The following is a 23476-nucleotide window of genomic DNA, read 5'->3' as shown; positions in this document are numbered from 1 at the left end:
ATTACTGATCCATCTGATATGGTTCACTGTAAATGAAAGGAATGCAGACTATGAGGTACCAGATACAAATTAAATAGTGCAGTAATACAGACTCTTTTCCCTAGTGGTCATTTTGGGGATCTCCACGCTCAGTTGATAGAGCAAAATCTGATACAGTGAACAGTTCATATTAATTAATTCATATTACTTTCATTGATGTAAAAATAACTACAGTTGTATAACTGAGCTCTTTATGTTAGCAAGATTTATTGTGAGAATTATTAACTCTAACAGGTATTTTATCTAAAGCAATGTCCATGAAATAGGATGACCTTTTATCTATTACCTGTTGGGTTTGCAGCACCTATGAGTTCCAGATTAATGAGTTTCCTACTCAGACTGATTTCATTACATGTTCTATTTATATCACCTTTTTATTTTCCCCCTCGACTGACAGGAGAGAAAAAAACCAAAACACCACACCAAAAAATGCCACCCAAAGCAGACCTGTTCATGGCATAAAAATTTGATCAGCTAACTGATCATCATTGATTATCAAATGAACAGTGCCTCTGGGCTCTTGGACGGAGGAGACAAAGCTCTGAACCTCCCAACCCAACAGGTTCACAGTGTTAAATATTGCCTTATTTGTCATAATGCATTCATTTAATGCATGAGGAGATAAGCCTCCATTGGTCAAGACATCACAGGGACGCCTGTAGCTTGAAAAGTAATAGAAAACTTTAGTTTATAAGACTACAGCCAGGGAAAATGGCCTAAGCAAGCACTGAAACTTTCAAAATGCTTCCTGACTTGCAAAGATGTCACAGCCTAGGAGTGGCACAAGGCTATCTTCATCAAAACAAAGACCACCTCTTATTTTGGGCCCTCAAGAAACAGCTGGAATTTCAAATGCTCAGCACCAGGTAGATCCAAAGGGTACCACAGTCCCATGGTAATCAATCTGAGCCAGATAAAAGGAAAATAACAAGAAAGTATTATTTTAAATTATATGATGACTGCTAAATTACCTGGCAGCTGCTAGAGCAGAGACAAACTGTATCCACTTTGCCATGTTCTCCCCTCAGAATATTGCTCAGGGGCTTTCAAACCTGGTCTCACAACACTTCTCAAAGTCCACATAAATTATAGAACACAGCAGTCATACTGTGGTGGAATTGTTTTAAATAAAATCAACCATTAAAATTATCCAGTCTCCTAGAATATCTTTATTTCCCCTCTGAGCTTTACAAATCACACCTCTCTCTGCTTTCCTCTCAGGCTTTCTACTGAAGTACAAAAATCTTTTGGTGGATTATTATTTGATCCTTTATAGCCCTGAAATTAACTTTTGTTGACTGGCCTCTTAAAAGGCTTCAAATCACAGAAACATTTCTAGACATGTGTATGAAATAATTAATAGTGCTGAAATTTGCAACATCTTCAATAAACCTCAGGGTTAACAGCTGGATGAGATAACTGAGCATTTTTTGTAATTTCTGTAAGATTAATTATTTCAGACTTTCTGTAGGGGAGGACACATCAGGCTGAATCCCTCTGCAGGTGGAGAAGTAGCCTCATGATAAATGCAACCAGAATTTCTTTTCCTTCTTCATAATGTTTTGCTAAACAGTGAAAAATTATGAAAAAAGCCCACCCAGCATAGAAAAAAGTTGAAGAAAATAAAAAAGTCAAGTATTTGTAGAGAATTTGAGCAACACACATAGAGTGGCATACAGATAGAGCTGAGGTACTCAATGACTTTTCTGCCTGAGTCTGCACCAGAAGATGCTCCAGCCAAGAGAAGTCCTGGATGCCCCTTCCCTGGAAGTGTTGGAGGCCAGAGGGAGCTCTGAGCATCCCAGTCTGGAGAAAGGAGTCCCTGCCCATGGCTGGGGGGTGGGATCTTGATGGTCTTTAAGGTGCCTTCCAACCATTCTAAGGTCTTTAAGGTCCCTTCCAACCCGAACCACTCTAAGACTCTGAAGCAACTTGGGAATTTCTAGATCACCCATTCAGCCACCTGCTCTGAAAAAAACACCTTCTGACACAGTTTCTCTTCTTTGTTATAAGACTGCTGTCAGGGAAACTGTTTCTTGTATAATCTGCAGCAAAAGCATCTGGCAATTCTAGCCCCAACAATTGGATTTAATGTCAGTATTATTTTCAGGTACAACACCCCAGTGTGGATAGAGCCTGTTGTTTCACACACACCCCCCTGTATTTAGTCTGCTGTGTCTTTATTTAAGAGCTTAAATTAATGGCTTCATATCCAGAAGTTCTGATTAGCTGGCAGTAGCTCACACTGGCTTTTAACTCACTTTAACTTTGTGAAGGCCTTTATTTCCATGCTATTTCTTTTCTTTCTAAGCAGCAAACACTAATTTTTACCATCCACACTAGTAGTTATAATTTTATGCGTTGATGAGAGCCTGCTTTGTTTTAAATCATACCACTGCTCTGTGAGTATAAAACCATAGAACTTTTGGGATAACTGATTACTTCTCCTGAAGGGCATCACAGCTTCAGAGATTTCTCTCTTCCTAGGAGATGAGCAGAATCTGCATAATTTGTACTTCATGACAAAACAACAGCTCACACTCTGAATTAGTAGTGTTATACTCTGATGCATGTCAGCAATAGCAGTGAAGTGCTGGCTGGTTATTTAACAAAGATAAATTAATTTGTAGCTGTCAGTCATGTTTTCCAGATTTGCTTAGATTCTGAAATTTATTGACAAGCTATAATAACTGACATTTAAATTGTCTGTTCTTGTAGAAGCAAACATGAGGCATGGACCTAAAATATGACATTTAGTTCTAATCCCTGTTGCAAATAGGGAAGAGAGATCATTTGCTGCTTCTGTAATTCTTCTACTTAAAATGAGTATTCTCAAATGGTCCAGCGTCCTTTTAAAGCATCATTTGAAGATCTGAAATTTACTTCTTCCTGAAATATTTATATCTTTCTCAAATTCCTTGAATGCAGTTGATTTTATTCTGTCAGACAAGTGCAAAAGGGTGCATTCATCCCTCTCTGTTCCTATACCACTGGCTCCTCCAAATCCTAATTAACAGGCAGTGTGACAGTGGTGGCGGGGACCTGGCTGCATCCTGTTTGCTGTTCCTCATGGGAACAGGACTTCCAGCTTCCTGTGTGTCCCTTTCCCTCTGTGCATGACTGCCCTGGTGCTCACACACTCACAGAGATGGGCAGAAAAGGCACAAAACTTCCAGCTCCCTGCACTGCTCCAGCAAGGTGCTTGAGGTCAGGGAGGGGCAGCTTTATTCCATGGTAATGGATCATAGCTCAGCCCCAAGGGGACATCAGGGGCACCTGCACTGTTAAACCTGCAGTGATGCTGTAGGGGTATTATACCACAAATCTTTAACAGGAAAAAAAAAAACAAAAAACAAGCCCAACAAAAAAGTCAAGCACCAGACCAAACCCTACAAATTACAAACCTTTTTTCTTCCTCTTGATGCCAAAACTTCCCCTTAAGAGGAGCTTGATGAGCTGTCCACTGTCTTGTGTGCTCACCTCAGGCCATTGCCTGCTTTCAGAAATGTCACAACCAAAAGGGAAAAGTATGTTTCTTTGCTATTTTAAAAGAAATTATTCACTAACTAAGCCAGTAGTCTCCATCAGAAGTCCATCCTTCCATACTGATTCAGCTACAAATAATCAGACTCGAACATATCCAACCAGTGTGAAGGGTTTGGCATCAAGTTTGGCCTGGACAGGCTCAGAAACTCCTTTGCACAACAGGACTTGAGCCCCAGAACAAAGTACTCCGACAAGGCTGAGAAAGCAAATGAAAACAACCACAGGAATGGAATGTTCTTCTTGGATTTTGAACACTGGGATTTTATCCCAACCTCAGACTGTACACACAAAACAAAGGGGGGAAAGTCAGACTAAATTACCCAGAAAAAGAAAAAAAAAACAGCCCTGAAATTAGAACTGGGAGGTGGGGGAAGGCTGATGCCTGACCTGCACAATACCTCCCCTCCACCTGTCTGAAAAGCCTTTTTGATGGCTCACCCCTTCAATCCCTCTGATTGCAACTGCCAGCACGTAAAATCAGCCACTTGTGTAAATCACTTTTAGCTGATTATTTTAAAGAGGCTCCACTTCAAATAAGGGGTTAAATCCTCTGTTACATGATAATGTTTTTCTTCAAGGGGTTTGATTGGCCTTGTGCTCACATGTTCAATCTGTGGAGAAGGACTAGGGCAGTGATTGCAAAAATGACACCCAGCACAGCCCCGGTAAATCTGCTATTGTGTGAGAACACAAAGAACAAAACTAGCTCCTGGTTGCCTTAAAACCTACAAGTAATATTTTCTTTCTTTTATTAGTGGACACATTTTTGAAAAGCAGCAACAGCTGAAGCTTTAAGTCCTTCACTGGTCCCCTAATGATGACCAACCAGAACAGTAGAGCATCCTTGGCTTCCCTTCAGGCCCTTTAACTACTCCAGCTGGCCACTAACTGCTCTCTGAAAAGGCCTCTGTGTGACACATTTGTACTCAATATGGATCCTGCAGGTTTCCCAGCCCCACGGTACCAGTTAGGCAAGAGTTCCCTTCATGTACTGGCTGTGTCCTGCCTTACAGGCATGTATCTAGATTTTTTTTCCCCTTTTTGCCAGCTTCTCCGAATTCTATTTTTAATATTCAGCTAACTTTGTAGAAAGTAATTATATTCTGCTCATTCTACACCAGCTGGTATTTACTTCATCCTCCATCAGGCATCAACAGAGCATGGGGCTGCAAGACAGAAACATTACTCTGGCAAGCATAAATATTTCATTTTTCACACCACAAATGCGTTGATGATTTATTAATTAGCCTAAAGGCCTGCTGCTTCTGCATAGCTGAGTAGCAAAATAACTCAGCTATGACGACTGAGGAAGCCTGTGGCTCACATCCCATTGGAAAGCTTTGACCAGCAGCACGCCTGAAGGCTAAAAAACACTTCCAGTGGGCCGAGACTAAAATCACCAAGATAAATCTTGGACATCACAACCTTTGGAGCAGCTTTGGAGAGATGCCTTGTCCACTTCCAAGCAGTGGCAGCTCTGACGCCAGTTCTGCAGAGGGAACCTGTCTGGCTGCTGTCAAACACATTCTCAGCAGAACTGATACTCTACAGCAGCCATAACACTCAAGTAAGCCAATAAAAAGCAGGAAACTGAGCAACAGTGTATTATTTTTTGGTGTTCATAATTTCAGATCCAGGCTGGCAACTGCATCTTTTTCTTGAATAAAAAAAAATAATATATATAGGTCTTGAAATTCTCCTTTAAAAATTCAAATAATCATTCCTATGTCTTAATTTTACTTTCAGAACAGCCAAGAGAGTGCCTGCTTAATATTGTTTAAAAATTCAATAATTCAGAAGTTGATTCTAGCAATCTCTGAATTTTAAATGAAAAGCAGAGAAAGGAAAGATGACTATATCAAAAAAAGGTTTACACCAGGTTTAAAGCACACTGAAACACCATTTCAGTTCTGGAAAACATACCAGTGTTCCCATTTCTATTCTGTTTGCCTTCACTTTTAATTAAATTAGAAAGAATAATTCCTTATAACCACTGTAATGATTAATTGTCTTTGGGTATGATTTAAAGTCTGGATGGTGATGAAATGTTTGGGTGGGCAGTTGTTCAAACCAGTGGCATCCTAAGGAATCAATACAGGGAGCACCTCCAGCAGGGACCAGATAACTGGGAAAAAACCCAGGGGAGCCTCAAGGAGCTGAGCAAAGGCAAAGGCACCCTCACTCTGGGCAGCTTTAGCGGGGGAGCAGCCAGCAGGCTGGAAATTAATTATTCCCTAACACTGGGCATCAGGAAGGTTAAATCACATGTGCAGTGCCCAAAATCCTGTCCCAGGAGAGGAGTGTTGATCCCCCCATGAGGAGGACGGAGCACAGCTCAGGAGCTGGGCTTGCTCAGCCTCCAGGAGAGGAGAAGGGGGACCTGCCACAGCCTTCAACCACCCGGAGAATGATCCGGAGAAGATGGAGCCTGACCTTTCTCAGCAGTGGTCAGCAAAAGATTGAAGAAACATTCATAAATCACAGCTGGGTATAAGGCAAGAAGGGAAAAGAGCCAAAAGAGAACAGCATGAAAAGATTAAGCACTACAGAGGTTGTCCAAAATGTCTGTGGAGCCTCCATCACAAAGGTGGGCAGGGCTGTGTGAGCCCCTCATCAACCCCCACCAATAGTCCCTGCTAAAATAAATTATTCAATGATTTAATGAGTGAAAGAACTTAGTGGCAATTGTTATTTATACAGCCTACTTAATAATGGATGTTATTTGATGTTTATATCATAGAGCCTTGACCCTGTTCCAAAAAGATTTTTGTTTTGTTTCCCTGCAAGGAAGTATCTTGTATATTCTGAAAAACTATCTGACAGAGGAAAAACTAGAAACATTTCAGTTCTAAGGTGCTCAAAATGCAGCCTTTGTCCATTTTGGGTTTAAGGCACATTTTAAAAGATCAGAAATTTCGATGGAGTTAAGTTCTGCCTGACAACTCCTGAGCATGCACACACACCACTTTGACTCTTGCTAAAATAAAGCCTGTGCTTTTCACTGTCTACCCCTCTTGCCTTTTGTTAAGGCTTTTCAGTAGGATATTTTGAAAAAAAAAACTGAGATTAGTCCAATTAGCAATTTCCCTTTAGTTTTATTATTTATCTTTTGCATGCAGCCAGGAGACCCCAGCAGAGACTTGGCAGGTGGTGTAGAATTGTGCAGCAAAGAGCAGAGAATTGATGCCCAAGAGGGGTGGTGTACAACAAGCCACATACACAGTGGAAGGTTCGGAAAAGGATAAGGAGAGGTACCAAAAACATCAGAGCTGGGAATACAGTCTGTGTCTCTGGGTCTCAGAACAGTGCTACCTGTTAGAAAAAAAGCTGGTATGAGGGGAAAAAAAAACATTTCTAAGTCTCTTGCTGACACAGTCTGCCTGAGGTTAAAGACAGAACAAAGGCAGAGTTAGACTTCTTCCCAAGAGTTATTTTTAAGGTTACTCCTGCTCACCAGATAAACATCAGGAGCTGACACAGGGGAAAAGGCAGGGGAGACACAGCTGACTGCTTCCTCCTGTGCTGGCAGCTCGTGGCTGGGACAGTGGCAGCAGCAGCATTGTCACCCTGGGGCACCGTGGTACTCCCTGCCAGGCAGAGGTGCCAGGCACAGCAGCACCTGGCAGCGGGGCTGGCACAGCTGAGAGCCAGCTCAGCACCAAAAAAGGGCTGGGAAATTCAACCTCGAAAAACAGGGATGAGAGGACTTGGCAAGTGTGACACAAACCAGACACAAACCTCTCCTCCTGGAGGATACCCTGAGTGGGTTATGCCTGCAGGGGAGTCACCACTGCCAGAAAATTCCATGTCCACCACAAGTGGACACTCAACCCTTCCTCTAAATGTGCCTAGGGCAGCTCCAGGCCAGTGCTCCCATTCAGCTGCCAGCAGGGTGGGCAGCCCACCACAGAGCATGGAGCTTGGTGTCCAGCCAAGCACCAGGAGAACTGCCGGGCTGTGCTTCAGTTCCATTAACTTGTGAGAACTGGATCTTTAAGACCATGCTTATTTCCCAATTTTATAGTCTATATTTTGAAGTTAAAACAATATAAAATTGGGCAACATATTTTGCTCCGGCATGTTGTTAGCATTAATACTCATTCAGAAAGACCCCTCACAGCTGTGTTTTAACATAGCAAGAATTGATTTACACCTGGACTCATTTCTTTTTGACACCTTCTAGAAGTTTCTGTAAAATTCTGCTTTATGTTTCTATTTTTTGCACTTTATTCTGCATTAATAATGTATGCTTTGTTATTAACAACCTTTGTATTCACTGAATAAATGTGGCTTTACTACATTTTTCATTAGCACTACACTGAATGTGCATGTTCCTATACCTGCAATTTAAGATAATTTTAGATGGACAGCTGTCCTAATGGACAGCAGCCTACACTTTTGAAACAAGAATAGCACCATCTCAAAAACTTTCCCAGAGCACTAAAGATCCAATTCTCAAGACAGAAGTTTTGCTTTCCTTTTTTTTTTTCTTATTTTTAAAATAATCCTGGGTGTTCTATGCAAAACAAGTGCAGAATGTAACTTGTTATGGTAAGGAAAGAGGTAATGGAAAGTTTCTTTGAGTTTTTTCCTATTTGAAAAATTCCAGATTTTTTCATTTCAAATTGCTACACAAAAACATCTGAGATCTCACACACATTAAGGACATCATCATTCTTCCTGCCAATATTTACTCAGAAGACAGAAGGAAACCAGCATAGGAAATAGGTTTGTTTATTTGCTTTTAACTAAAAGCGTCAATAAAATATGATAGTCTATATCTGAGAAAACTGCTTTTCTACTCACTTCTAGTAGAAGTGAGTAGAAAATCCCTCATCCCATAATGCATTCTCAAGAGGAAGGTAGCATAAGGTAGCAGTAATTACCTCCTGAGCCCTTTTGCCAGTACTGTCAACCCTTTGGTTGCCTTACACCCTTTGTTTGAGTAAGGAATTCAAAATTATCAATTTCCAGTGTGCTGACTTTTCTGGGCTGCCTCGAGCACATGTCACTTATTACAATATATAAGGCACTGCAGCTGTGAGATGGAGCACCATAGCAACAAGGGCATGTAGGAGAGGGCTGTTAACCAGAGGAGTAGGTGTGACTGAAGGCCTGGGGTTTGTCAATAATTCACACTTTATGGCAAGAGGAAATTGATAAAATGCATTTAAAAAGAGTTAAATCTGTTCTGTTTCTGTGATCACATAATACATCCCTCATCAAGATGTGAACTAACACCTCTAATGAAAGGCAAAGGACACACAATTCAGTGGCTGGTCCCTTCAATCCCATTTCCATGCTGTTCCACACAAATCAAAATTAAATGCTCTCCTTGAAGGAAAGACACTAAGTTCCCAGGAAAAGAAGGGACAACAGCCAGCATGGAAGGGACAATAACATTCAGCACTCCTGCTCTGACCCTGCCTGATTGTCTCAATGCCACCCTCACAACTCATGCAAGGGCTTGGTCTCAGAGCTGAGGGGCTGGGAGTGCCAAGGCCGTGTGAGCAGTGACTAAATCCTGAAAACCTTTGCCTCTGACATGGCAGGACTTTAAGTTACATTGCTCTGCAGTTGGACGAGGGAGAATCTAGGAAAAAACCTTACGGGGGAAGGAAAGGTCACTTATCCAAACACTAAACTTGCATCGCAAAACCAAGAATATGAACAACTGGTGTAAATCAAAGGAATTTTACTCAAGTGTAGCACTATCAGCTCTATCATCTAAACTTCCCTTTTGGCTTTGATATTTGTTCTGTTTTAAAGCCTTTGGTGCACACTCTGAATATTTTTTCAAGTAATAAAAGCTAATACTTGATAATTAATTACTATTAAAATATTGTTTTAATCTAGTGCTCCAATCTGGAATAAAAATAATTTATGTCTTTATTATAACCTGCATATTCAAACAGCTCCAAACTTTTTAATCTGAGCACTATCTCCTAACTTACATTGGAGCAGCACCACTATTACCATGGGCGAAGATAAGGACCAAAACCCACTCAGAAATGCAAGCAGCTTGGATAAATACTTATTTATCCTCAGATTAGATTGTGAGAACTTTCACCCTCCAAAATTCATACCACTGCATGTTAAAACCCCTAAATGGAGCCTGCTTTGTCCCCTCACACAGGGGTTAAATACAGAGGTGTATTTCCAGGTGTCATGAAAGCTTCTGGAAAGCAGCTCTTGAGGCACACTGTAACTCCCAGTTATTAATGAGTCCAAAGTTGGAAAATAGTCCCTTTAAGGTCCACAATAGACAAAGGCTTGTGCTTTTGCAAAGTGCTGGCCTGGGACTGACAAGGTACAGGGGCTCTGCACAGGATCCCAGAGTTCATTTCTGAGATGCAGCTCACCTGGCACACAGGACACTCAGATGCACCCAAACTGCAAATCCTCAAATTACTGCTGAGCCCACTTGCTATCCATGCAGGAGCAGGAAAAAGGCAGGGGATGTTGTTGGTACAGGAGCCACACAATGATGCTACATGAACCATGCCCATATTTCCTGCCTCTCAAAGGTCAGGAATTCACTTTTTACAGAAATAGGGAGTTAAAGAGCAAAGACTGGCACTTTACAAAACCCAGATGATGGAAAACAGCTGCAGCTGTTTTCTGCAGGTGAATCCTGCCAAACACTCAGTGTGGGGAAAAGGGGAAAAGCTTCAAGGGGAAAAAGCTTAGAAATCATTTTGGTGTGTGCAGAGTCAGCAAAACACTCCATCCAGAACTGAGTTTCAAAATGCATTGACCCAAGTGACACCAGTCAAGAAGAAAGCAGTTTCATTAGTTGTGCTTGCTCAGGAGTTCCCTCTGGCATCAGGGGAGACACATTCCTCTGGAATAACCCAGGGTCTCCAGCACAGGCAGGTGAGCAGACACCTGCAGCACCATCCAGCCTGCATGAGCACAGCAGAGCACACAGCTTTAACACACACATTCTGTGGGTTCCTTTTCAAAGTTCTGAATGAATTCACACACAGGTGAGTCCTGTTCTGCACACCAGCCATGCAGACTTTTAGGAGCAGCATGCTGGAACACTCTCTGCTGCTAAAAGCTGCCTGCTGTTTCAAGTATCTTCTTAGTGCCTTGCTTTGCTCCTCTGATCTTAATGGCAAATACACATTTCTTGTTCCTATCATAATGGCCAAAAAGTTCTCCTGACAAGGGTTTTGAGAAAGCCTAAAGTTGCAGGCACTCCTGAGAGGAGTAATCCATGTTTCATTCTTAGTTTTTTTATTATTTACTGTTTTAAAAGCTACAGAAAATTACCTTGAAAGTCTTCCCTGAAGAATCAAGAGAGCTTATTATAATATGTTCTGACAAAATGGAGTACAATTGTCTCCTTCTTTGCAATTTTTTTTCCAAAATAAATGTATTTTCTTCCATTTCCTCTTCTACATGCATTTACGATATTTTTCTATACTATTTCATGTTCAGCAAGACTGATAACTTTCTTGCTATTTTTTGTGGCCTGCTTTTATTCACTGACAAATTTACATTTAGATTATGCATTTTTACCTTTTTATTGGAAGAAATGGCAATAAAAGCACATTTGATATAGTGTTTACATCCAAATATAAATAAGCACCAGTAACTGGTCATGAATTTCTCAAGACCTACAGCATGAAATGAAAATGCTGCATTGTTTCACCTAGCTGGTTCAGTCTGTAGAGGGGAGCAAATGGAGACAACAGGTACACAGCAGTATGCTGAGGTGCTGGGATGTAAAAATCCTCACAAAAATTCCTTGTTATGAGCTTGACTTCATCCCACAGAACTGCCCTGCCTTTGGGGGAGCAAACCATTCCTTAGCAACCTCAGCAGCTCCTCCAAAGCCAAACATCACCAGTTTCAGCAGGAGCACAAGCCTTCCTTGTCACAGGGCTCTTGGGAGAGCTGAAATCCTCTTTTCCTCCATGGGTAATGTGTAGTGGACACCTTTGGCTCAGACCTTCAGCTGCTGAATGACTCAGCAAACAATAAAATGCCTCCTATCCAACAACATATGAAATTAATTCCTGCCCAAGGTAAAAAGGCAGCTCTGGAAAACAAGAATCCCAGCCTGCTGGTTGTTACTGATTCTTGGTAACCTCTGACCTCGAACTAAGTGCAGTGAGTTTGCAATCTGTGGAATAGGAATAGAGTTTAACAATTCCAGAAGCAGCTATAAGCCAAATTCTGCCTGATCACCTTTATGGTATTCACAAGAATACTCAAACTGTTTCCTTGCTGATCATCCAAATGCTGGTGCTGGGGAACACTGAATTCTCAGTTATATCTTTAACAGCAAATTTCTTTAACAGCTCATTTCTTCAATAGTTTTTTTTTAATACACACCCCTCCCACTCCCCCCACCAGAAAATACCATAGCAGAGAGCTTAAAAACCTACACTTTCAAGTTTTCAGTGCATGTAATAGAATCATTCATGCTTTTTCTCTTTTTTTTTTACCTTTAGTAATCTCACTTTTGAAAAGGATAACCAAAAAATGTAAACTTTCCAAAAGCTGAAAAAGATCTCTTCATCTGAATGTCCTTTTTTGCTACAGAAAGGGAGAAGGGTTAGGAAAGCTGCAATGTAGCAACAGAGAATGAAAATGGGTAAGTGGATAAAAATAAGCAATGAGGAAGCATAGATATCACTTACTGCACACAACATCAAAATAGAAAATGTGTATATTTGTGCCTGTGCCTTGCCAAGGTTTCCTGCAAGGAAAGCATTCAATATTGAAGCACCTCAAGATATAATTTCAAATACGTTGAGAAAATCACACCAAAAAAAAGGGGCTGGGGAGAAAGCACCCAAAAGAATAAACACAAGAATAATCTAATTCAAATACCTAAAGATGGTAACAGCCTCGAGCACCTGGGGGGAAGATGAGCAGGGCACAGAAGTGTCACCACTTGTGGAAGGAGCTTGGGGTGGGTACGTGCTGTTCCCAGAAGCCAAATCAAGGTGGTTGGTTTGCCTTCTCCTCCAAAGGCAGGGAAGGAGACGGGCACAGCTCTGCTGGCCTCCAAATCCATTCCAGCACTGCCACATACTCTGCTCCATGTGCCACCTGAAAGCTAACCACACACAAAATTTTTCTAGCAATAGTAGAGTGAAGAAACCACCTTTTCACTGAAGCTGATCCTGCACAGGTCTATTAACTTTAGTAAAGAGAAGACACAGCTGTTTAAAATAACACAGCAGCTTTTCTGTCTGTTGTGCTCCAACAGCAGTGGGAATTCCCCTCCATGCCTCACCTTGCAGAGCTCTGGCTGTGTGATGCTCCTAGAGCAATGTGTTGTAGCTTGGGAATTTGGAAATACTATTCTACTCTTTGAAGGCTGGGGAAAAAAAGGGGATATCATAAAGAAAGAGACAAATAATGGCAGGGAATGGGCCATTTTCACAAAGTTTATCTGCAACAGATAATTTTCAAATGTAAACCCCATACAGTAAGAGAAAAAAATCAAACAGAAATACACTGTAGAACATATTCCCTGGTCTCTCCTCAAGACAAGGAGAGAAAGTGTATTAGATCTGATTGAAAAATCTGTAAAAAATGCCATGGCTCACATGCTATACCTGTGCTCTGTGTGTGTGGCCAATGTACACTGGTTCTTTCAACTGTTTGTTCATTATTCAGAACACATTTGCCAAACCACTCGTGTGCACATCCAGCCCTCAAATAGGAAATATGCTCCCAATACTACTGCATACTTGCAATTTAGGAAAAATACTTGTGCAATGCAGGTATTTTTCGTGGCATGCACAGGTTGCTCAAAGAAAAGCTCATGGAGAAAATGACCATGGTTTGTCCCAAGCTGTCATTCAGTGAATAAGGTGGCTGAGACCTGCCTGCTGAGAAGGGAAAATGAAGCAGGACAGTTTGAGGGAGCCTGGCACCACCCAGCCAGGCCCTGAGCTCCCAGGCCTCAAGCAAGTGCTCTTGAGTGCAGGGTGACTTCACACAGCTTTGCAGTTAACCTCACAGTTAAAAAAAAAACCACAAAATGACTGGCTTGAACTCAGCATACCCACTCTGCAGGGCTTTTCTCTAGGAGTATCAGATAAAGTACCTCCCATAGCCACCACTCTGCTATTTTTCACTATTTGCTCCCCCTTTCTGACCTTCAGTGAGTAAATTAGAGTTATTTTTCTCCCCACTATTGCATTTAAAGTCCAAGCATGCCACAGAGCTAACACATTTATGGGAACTTTCTGGGCTGGAATTTCTCCATGCCTACAGTGAGTTCAGAGGGAATGTGAATAACTCAGAGCCCACAACACATCAGAGCCCAGACCCCAGTGGACTGGACATCACCCCCATTGCTACAGGCAAGGCAGATGGAATGGGGTTAGCTTTAAGGGAATCCACTTCAAGGACTCTGGGATGTGCCTGCAGTGTATGAGAAGAAATAGAGCCCAAGCAGGCTGGATTTCCTAACAGGAATAAGTACACCTCCAGGAAACTGCAATTTGGTCTATGACCACCAGATTTTTGTCATTTTGTTCAGTCATCTACCACTCACTCCATGAGGTTGCTCAAAGCCTCATCCAGACCGGCCCTGAATACTTCCAGGGATGGGGCATGCACAGTTTTTGTGGGAAAAGGTTAGCCCAAAGATGCCACAACTGCAGAGGAGGGCTTCATTCTGCTCCCTATCCAAGCCTGCATCCAGCTTCATGGATATATAACAAGCTGCTTTTTTACTAGACAATATGGGTTTGCTAGAGAAAAATCTTGGAGTGATTTATTCAGTTTGAATAAAAAAAAAAAGTAGAAGGCAAAGCTCTGTTGGATGAAAGAGATAGATGCCATACTGTTTGAGTAAAACTGCTGGGATGCACAGGAAAATTGCTCAAATGCACATTTCATTCAGTCCCTGATTTATTGCTGTTTGTTTACATTTCTTCAGCAACTCAAAATGTACTTAAGTAGGAAAAATGTTTGAGAAGATTTCCTCTATTCTGCTACAGCAGGCTTTCACAAACCATGAGCATTACTCTAAGTCAATTATTTTTTGCTGCATTGTCTTTGACTGGGTTGGACTTCTCTGCTCAGTCAATGAAAGCTGTTACAGAGCTGACAAGAAATTTCCCAGCTGAAAAACAAACTGAGTGCCAGTCGAAACTCTGAGTGAGTTTGTTTCACCAGGAAGCCACCATCACAGTGGAGATGAGAGTCTGAGCCATGAGGTCTCCAACAGGCCCACCTTTGCCTTGTTCTCAAACCACATTTGCCTGCTTTTAAGGCATCTTGCCCTAAGTACCAACCATAATTCAAATGAGCTGTCTTTTCTGGGTTGTTGAAATGTGTTCTTTTTTTGTGTGTGTGAAATGAGAACACCTGGCTCATTTACTACAGGAAGAAAGCACAAATCATCATCAGCAATCCCCTGCAAACTGAGATTCCAAGCAGGAAGCCCACAAAGGTGACCCATTCATTGAAGGTACACATCGAGGAACAGTAGAGTTGGACAGCCATTGGCTGCAAGACAGGCTCTCAAAACCCTCCCCAAGGAAATTAAATACCTCAGAGCTCTTAACTTTCCAAAATTTTCCTTGGGGATATAACCTGTCAAGCAATTTGCAGAGTAGAGACATCCCTATGAGTCTTCATAATTGAGAAATTATGTACATGAAATACACGCAACTTCCCACTGAAGGTTCCAGGCATGCAAGCAGATCAAAGCTGGGTATGAAGCAGGATTGGGAGAGTCCCCTTTTCTGTCTGTTCATCCCTGTGGCTTCAAGCCTTGACACGTAAATGCCACCTGTGCCCTGCTGATTGAAATGAATATATCCATAAATTCCTTCCAGCTCTATGGCTGATCTGTAGACTTTACTGAGCCATGCCTCTTGAACATCTGATGGGTTTTGCCTACACATTTCCCAGTCTCCATTTGTCCAAATTTGGCTTGGACAGAACCACTTCTCTGTACAAGTTAAAAAAAGTGGAGTTCCTATGCCCTAAGGTCAGAGTTTTGTCAAAGCACAGATTTTTGACATAACTTTTTAAGGCTATAAAACATTCAAGAGACTGACAGCTCCAGACTGTCATTTGTTTCAGGAGAATAACTCCCAGAAAAGTTACTAAGGTTGCTTTTAGGCATCTAGTTTATATTCTGAACTTGATTTACCCCTGAATGGTCCTTTGTAAGCCATTTATGTTTCCCATTTAAAATAGAGCAGCTACAAATTCTTCTGTTATCTAAGCATGTCAGAAATGAAAATTAGATTGTTTTTTGCATTCCTTTTATCACACCAGCTCGATTGCACGCCACACATGAAAGCTTGGTCTCTGCTTTCTTCCAGCCAGAAGCATTTAATCCTCTTAATGGGTGACTCACCCGACTTACTTAGTCTGGTCAGATAGGAAATCATCTGCACAGCCAAAGAATTACAAGTATGGAACAACACTGCATGAAATTACCTCAAGGATTTCCATATGGATCTTGCTGTCTACAAGACTATCCTACCTAATAAGCCCAGGGGATTCAGATAATATATTTACAAACCCTACTTTCATTGATTTTTTTTTTTTTACTCTTTTCCCCTCCTCATTAAACAAGACAGATACCCAATTTGAAATCACTGGTTAACAGCTAAAAGCAACTTTTGTAGGCTTTGTAGCAAGTAGGAGTGACAAAAACACCTCTTCTCTCACTTCCTGTAGGTCAATAAAATATAACATGATGAACCATCTGCTGCTTGTATAATGGGTAAAGGCTGGAATAACACATCAGAACTAATCTAGTCTTTTCAGGGTTATCTTCATGGGTTTTAAATGTAACCTCCCACTGGCTAGATGAAAGAGCTGACTTAGCTCTGGAATAGCTGAAGTCACTCTCTGTGCTAGCAATCTTATCTGCCTCCATCCTCACCGTAACTAACCCATGAGGCAGTGAAAATACCAATTAAATTACCAAAATTACCTTTAGACGTTTCTCACAAGCCCCCAAAATAGGCTAGCATTTTAACAACACAGCCAAAGAAGTAAAACCAGGGAGGATGTAGCATGAAGGGTCACACCTTGCAGTTGGGATTGCCCACATCTGGGAGAACCTCTGAGGAGAACAAGTCAGGGGATTTATCTGCTGCACAGAGGCAGATGGGGGTGGATGGTGGGCTGCTGTGACAACAAGGGTGGGCTGAAGGGCCCTGGGCTGTGCTGCAGGGAGCTGCAAGGCCTTGGCAGGTGCACACTGGAGCAGGTAAGGGAAATCCCAGCCTCCCATCCGGCCAGCTGGACATGGGGGATAACACAGATGCTAACACCCACCCCAGACATCATTTAACCTGGTGAATCTGGGAGCAGCCCAGCACCCTGCTGTGAAAACAATCACCTTTTGAGAACCTGGCCCTGCCCAGCCCGGGGCAAGCTCCCACCAGCTGCTAGGTGTGATTATTCCTTGCCTCTCCTCACACCATGAGGCTCTGCAGAGAATGCAAAGCCTGTAGGGATTTTCCATGAGGCTTTGTAACAATGGTCTGTGCCTTTCAGCTGATGCAAAAGCAAAAACACAGGAGATTAAACTCCCACTGTTCAAATCTTATGAAGGATAAGGGAGAGGGTTTAAAAAACAGAGCTGTGATGCAAAACGATGTATTCAGATGTATTCCAGCTTACTCAGTAGTAGAAATTAAATTTAATTAATAATAACCATATTCAAGTAGCATTAACTTTAAACCAACTAAATACATGAAATATCTTCAGCTAAATTTCCAAATACTATTATTTAATTACTCTATCTATTCTGATATTAATTTAAGCAGAAAATTTAGTCTCTTGAGGCATATTGAACAAAGGCTCAAACATTAGCATCAGTATCTCCTTGTTGTTTCCACAATTATCTTTCTTAATACTAATCACATTTTTGATGTGGTATTTTCTTTAGGTCTTGCTTTGAATTTTTCACTTCAACAAAAATAACAAAAATACACAAGGAGTATTAGTCCAATGAAACAAAACTAACATAATTTGCAATCTCCCACCTATTTGCAAACTAACAAACCAACTATGCTGAAAAGGAAGTGAAAACGCTGCACATGTAAATGTTGTAAGTCACAGATTTGTTGTTGTGGGTCTCTCTTCTATATTTCATCCCCTGCACAACAGCGGTTACACACTTCAGCTGGAGGCAGCCTGGTAAACACTCAAAGTGTGGCTTGCTAAAAGGAGAAATTCTCAGACTGCTCTTTCAGGGACGTTTCTTCATCTGCTCCCTCATTTTGGTAGCTAAACATACAGTAAGAATATTTTAAATATGTGTTTGTGGTTTTAGTATTAAAAACTATTGTCTGAGGTCTTCTAGGGCTGCTTGGAACTGAAACAGAGGACAACTTTTAGATATTTCAGAGCTTTATGAACTGTCAAAAATGCTAAGTGATAAATGCAGCTTTTTTAACTCTTCATTTTTCAGAGCTCACACATCCCAGAAAACAGACATTAACAGGAAAGTTTGTACAATAAATCATGGCCAAGGTTGATAAATACAAAATAACTCAAAACCCATCAGTGAGCTCTTCAGAACACTGATGCCAACATAATACAGTTCAGTTGCTGAATGGAATTTGCCTAAGCTCAGATGGAGTTATCTCATGTGCATGTAGATTAACAACGCCGTGGCAGTGACACTGTAACTTTGCATCTCCAAATGTAAAGAGCCACACACATCTGGCAGCAGTCCCACTGCAGGAAAAAAATTAATATTTTTTCCATTTTAACAGCAGATTATGGCCCTTACAAAAAGCAGGCCTGACCTATGAAAAAGCATCAAGCCAATACAAAAATCAAAAGCACTGGCAAGCTGATGTCCCTGTGTCACCTTGCAGCAGCCAGAGCTGACATGATCCTGTGCTTGGAGCACACTGAACATGGCTGTGGCTTTGGACTAAATTTTGCATACCAAGGGAAGGATGTCTTCTCCTCGCTGTCACTTTCACATTAGATCCTGTCTTTAAGATATTTAATCCACCCAGCTAAGGGACATTGATCTGGTGTCTCATGCTGACCTCCACATTTTCTCAGCATCCTCTGTGCTTGCCTGCAACTAGGTATTTCCCATCCCACTGCAATCCAGAACACCTGGAATCCAGAACATCCTTCTGCCTTGTGTGGGGCTCTCACACATTTCTCATGAGCCCACTGTGCCCTAAGGCATTGTCTCACCTTCCCATCCCAAGGAACTGGAGGGTGTCAGGAGGGTTCTGCCCTCAAAGCATGGACAAATTTTTCAGCAAGAACAGTCCCTCACTATTACTGTCATGAAAAACATTTAAATATTCTGCAAGAGAGTGATCTGTTGTCCATAGATCATTGTATGTTTTCCCTTGGAGATTACAGAGTGGTTCAAAGAACACCAAAGCGCAGTTGTGTACGAAGGCTTAGAATAGCCAAATCCCAACATTTTCCTAACTACCCACACTGACATCAGAAGCTTCTTCCCAGATCACAGTTGGAGTTTTAGATAAGTATTCCAGCACTTTATTATTGATGACTATTATGTATCCTCACAATGGAGGTACGTGGCAATAAATCAGGAGCAATGTGTAATCCAAAGATTTCTGTTCCTGAAGTGAAATGTCACAGAAATTGGCACCTCAAGGCCTCCCAGGTTTAGCATGTGCATCAGCCTCAGCAGAGTCTGAAGTTTGCTACAGCTCACTCATCCATACACATGGAAATGTGCACCTACCTCATCTGCCACAACTGGCCTGAGATCACAGCCACAACATCCCACCTCCACCCAGACAGGGCAGCAACTGAAGAGATTTGTTTCAAAGCTGAAGGAAACAGAGAAGACCACCACCACATGGTATTTCTTTCCAGGTGTAAGCTCTTTCTTTTACCAGTTAGTTTTGCAGAATTCTGTTCTCATGTTTGTTCCCAAAGCTGCTTTACCCCACTTGGCAAAAATATCCTCTCACTGTACAACCGACTGCTTCTCCTGGGCAGTTTAAACCAGCTTAGCTTTTCTCCTGTCCCTCAGCTGCAACATCACTCATGTATATCCATGCCTAAGCCACATAATTCAGGATTAATCATTCCATTCTGATAAATGTCACCGACTTTTGCTCATCTCTTCAACACATTTTTACTCAAGGAGCAAGCAAATGGTACCAGCCAAGGATAGCTTTATCTGGCAGATAAAGGGCACTCTGCAACTCCAAGGATATTACACAAAAGCTCCAATGGAATTGAAGACAACAAACCAATTGCCATACATTTATTTCTAACTTCAACAGTTACATCCCATCCTCCATTAATTATTTCTTATTTTTTACAACCTCGTAAAGAAAAATAACACAACTTGTCTTTCTAAACACAGCAACAAACCACTTGAAACACTCCCTGGGCAAAGTTTGTGCTTTCCAGAACTGGCAGGTGCAGGCAGTGAAGGTGACACAAAGCACAGGTTTTGGAACCTGCCAGCCAAAACTGCCTCCATCCATCCTCAGCATCACTGCCCTTCCTCTTGGGCAGCTCCACACTGCCTGCACTGTCCTGACCCCTCTGCAGTTTGCTTTTGGCTCACAGCCATGCCTGTGCACTAAAGGCACAGCAGCAGGCAGAGGATCTGCCATCAGGAAATGCAAACCATGCTTTAAATGAGTTGCTTCAGGCTCAAGGCTGCACTTTCCCAGAAAGTTTGAGCAGCAGAGTGAAGCTGGCTCTGCTGGCTGAGCCTTGGTGCTGAGCCAGCCCAGGGAATAGAGCAGAAGCAACAGGTGAGGGAAATGGGCAACCTGTGCTGAGGGAAGGGAGCTGCTCTGAGAACAAGCAGCCTGAGGGACAGGGGGTGGCTGAGCTGGGGCTTAGCCCTAGGGGGAATGGTGTGATGGTCATTATGGTTTTCTATCACGTTCAAAGTAAATTAAACAGGGGTTTTCTCTTTCCAGCAAAGCTTGAATAACCACATCTCAAAAGAGAGACGAGTTTTCCCAATAAAAGCTTGGGTGAGGACAGCACATCACCACTCACAAAAGGCCAGGTTTCTGACTGACAGGGACCCCTTCACAGCACCTTTAAGGAATAAAGCTTAAATATTCTCACCATTTTCCTTGAGCTACTCACTCCTAACCCCAACTACAAAGCTATCTACTAGAAAAAGAAGCCTACAGATATTGCCATATAAAACCAGAAAATTTGCTCACACTCTTGAGTGGGACAGACATTTCAGAGACACACAGCTATGGGAGCAGCTAAAACACATACAAGGGTTTCAGCAGGAGCTGGTAATAAAGCACTGGGAAATGCTACATGCTCTCAGAATATTGAACATGGCTTCAATGGAAACTGGACACTCAGACCTCTTCAGAGCTCTTATCCAGTCAAAGATCAAATTGAGAATTTTTTATACATGCTTTGAAGAAGAAATAGTAAAATATTGCAGGAGACTACTTTCTTTGCATTAAAAAGACCTCTCACACACATTTGCCTGATTTAATATGTGATTCTACAATAACTGGTCAAGAAATTTCAACAGATCAAAACAGCAAGGAAACAAGGCAATTGCTTAAAAATAAAGTCTCTGCTCTTCTCTTAAGGGAGTAACATTTTTTGTTACAGAATTCACAAAAGCTTATTTTTTAACACAATCTCCTGCCCTCCTACAAAAAAAATAAAAGGCCTATTTGGGGATTATATTAAACTGGCTAGTTATCTACAGTGGTTGTCTTTCTCCTTTCCCTCTATCTCCCCAAAAAATAAAACAAAGAGAAATTTCACTCTTATTTAACCTGAACTATTTCTATTCTGAGCAAACTCTGAAAAAAACAACCCAACCCCACCACCCTCAAATGTCTACTTACATCCATATATTTCATAAACCAAATGAGACAATACCTTTTCTGGCTCGCTCTGGGGAGAAACAACCTTCCTTGCAGCAAAGAGAGGAGTCCCAACACAGCAAACCAGAGCACCTGCAGGCTCAGGCATTTATGTCCCTCCTGCCCTCACACCTTGTTACCTCGTTAGGGCTGATTGGTGCTCTGCAGCTGAGCCTAATTAGGGCTCACAAGGCCCAGGTGTGAGGGCAGCTCCTGTCCCTGTCACCGCGCCAGGAGTGTGTGCTCCCATGCTGGATGTTGGGTGATGGGTGTTGCCCTCTCAGAGCAAGTTTTGAGCCTTCTCTTACACACAGACAGGGGTGGCCTCCTGAAAATGAGGCAGAAAATCAGAAAATCCATACAGCTCTTACAGCTGTATGGAATTATATTCAGGCCTTACATTCCAAAAGCAATGCAATTACCTTTCCTTGGGTAGTACAAAACCTGGAGATGACCAGGCCTCTTAAAAATTTATTTTGTTTTCACGTCTTTTTCCTTTCTCCATAATTAGTAATCATCTTAACATGTGGTTCTGTTTAGAGTCTGACACTCCTGTAAAGTTGATGGGTGTGCATTGAAAACACCAAAAGAAAAGCAACAAGAAAGGAAAACGAAGAAAACTCATATTATTTGGCTTCCCCACCTAGAGTGCAGTGTGCCTATGAGTTCACTGGTATTTTACTTGTTTCTATTCAATATGCAAATTCTACATTTTAGATAAAACACCAAAAAAAAAGTAATTTATTTTGTTTGGAGCTCTTTTGTTTGGCATTCTTTTTTATAAATGCTTCTGATTTTTTTAAACTGAAAAATGTGACTTATATATCTGAGTGGAAATGCCTCAGCATTAAAAACACAAAGGGAATGATTTTAAAGCTTATAATTTCCATAAACCATTTTAAATCTAAATGAGCTGCTGATGAGAGCTGTTTTTTGTGTCATGTGACAGCAAAATCCCGAGATCCTTGTTCAACCATGACTCTCACTGAAATTTAGGAAAAGATTATCTGAGCCAAGACAGCAGGATTCAGTCTCAGAGATTTCTCTGCAAGGCCCTAGGGCCGAATTCATTCTTGATTTAAATCAGACCAGCAGAACTGCAGTCGATAAAATGCCACTGATTTATATCAGCTCATATTTATTGCTATAGCACCCATGCTCACTTCCATGCCCCCACTGTAATCATTTTCCACCGTTCATTAGGTGCATATATAAAAGCTGACAGAAAGCACAAGCCAACTGACTGCTCTTTGCAGAGCTCCAAATGTCCCATTTCCCTCATTTGCAAACAAGGTCTGGGTCTTACTAATGCTGGTAGAAATAAGGATTCCTACAACTCAGCCCCATGCTGCTCCACTGGGATAAATGAGATAAAAATCAAGAACTGGAACACAGAGCTACTGTGAGCATTACTGTTTGCATTGCTTTGAGGTGTGACATGCAGGGAATTTTAGGGCTGGCTCTTTTTGTGTTATCTCGCTGGCAATTCCAGTTCTATTTAATAAGGTGAAACCTCTTAGTGATATTTCTAGACAGATTCCCTGTTATTTCCCATTCACTTGCTTTATTTCTTTTCCTTTTATCATTGTTCTGCAGAGATGCTCAAAACTAATTTGCCTCCAAATGCCCTATTATGTCATTATTTATAGAAAATTACAAATCCCTACAGTGTCCGAAGGCAGCTGGGGCATGCCTGGCTGCATTCAGACAAGTGGTTTGCTGACAACCAGTGGGGCAGCTGTGAAGTGAAAGCCCTGACAGGCCTTTGGTTCAGCTCTAGGAGTGCCTTGATGCTCCCAGGGTAGATTCCTTGTGGCTCTGTGCCACCCACAGTCACACAGCCCAGGAGGCCCTGTCGCCTCACCAAGGCTCTCTCCGTACATCCCTAATGCTTCTTTCTTGCACAAAGCTTCAAACCATAAACCTTACAGGCATTTATGCTCCAGGACTAGATTATCTTTCCATTTCCCCCAAGAAATGAAAAAACAACCTCAGTAGGTGGCAGCTCTGCATAAATTGTTTAGGTCAAACAACGCTCTCCTCTGAAATTGAATTCCTGC

General features: G+C 41.8%; 1 long non-coding RNA gene across 4 annotated transcripts in view; it reads right to left on the bottom strand.

Annotated features, from left to right (window-relative positions):
* Nucleotides 1–21532, bottom strand: part of LOC135306363 (uncharacterized) — a 36036-nt gene extending 14504 nt beyond the window's left edge. For 3 of the 4 annotated variants that reach the window (XR_010367157.1, XR_010367158.1, XR_010367155.1), the window contains exon 1: nt 21433–21527. This is a non-coding gene — a long non-coding RNA (uncharacterized LOC135306363). Of the gene's footprint in view, nt 1–21432 lie in introns of all 4 variants that reach the window. The other variant, XR_010367156.1, reaches the window with a different exon arrangement.
* Nucleotides 21533–23476: the final 1944 nt, after the last annotated feature.

This window comes from Passer domesticus, chromosome 8 (genome assembly GCF_036417665.1).
Source record: "Passer domesticus isolate bPasDom1 chromosome 8, bPasDom1.hap1, whole genome shotgun sequence".
Taxonomy (NCBI): domain Eukaryota; kingdom Metazoa; phylum Chordata; class Aves; order Passeriformes; family Passeridae; genus Passer; species Passer domesticus.
This window is presented reverse-complemented; position numbering and strand designations above follow the sequence as displayed.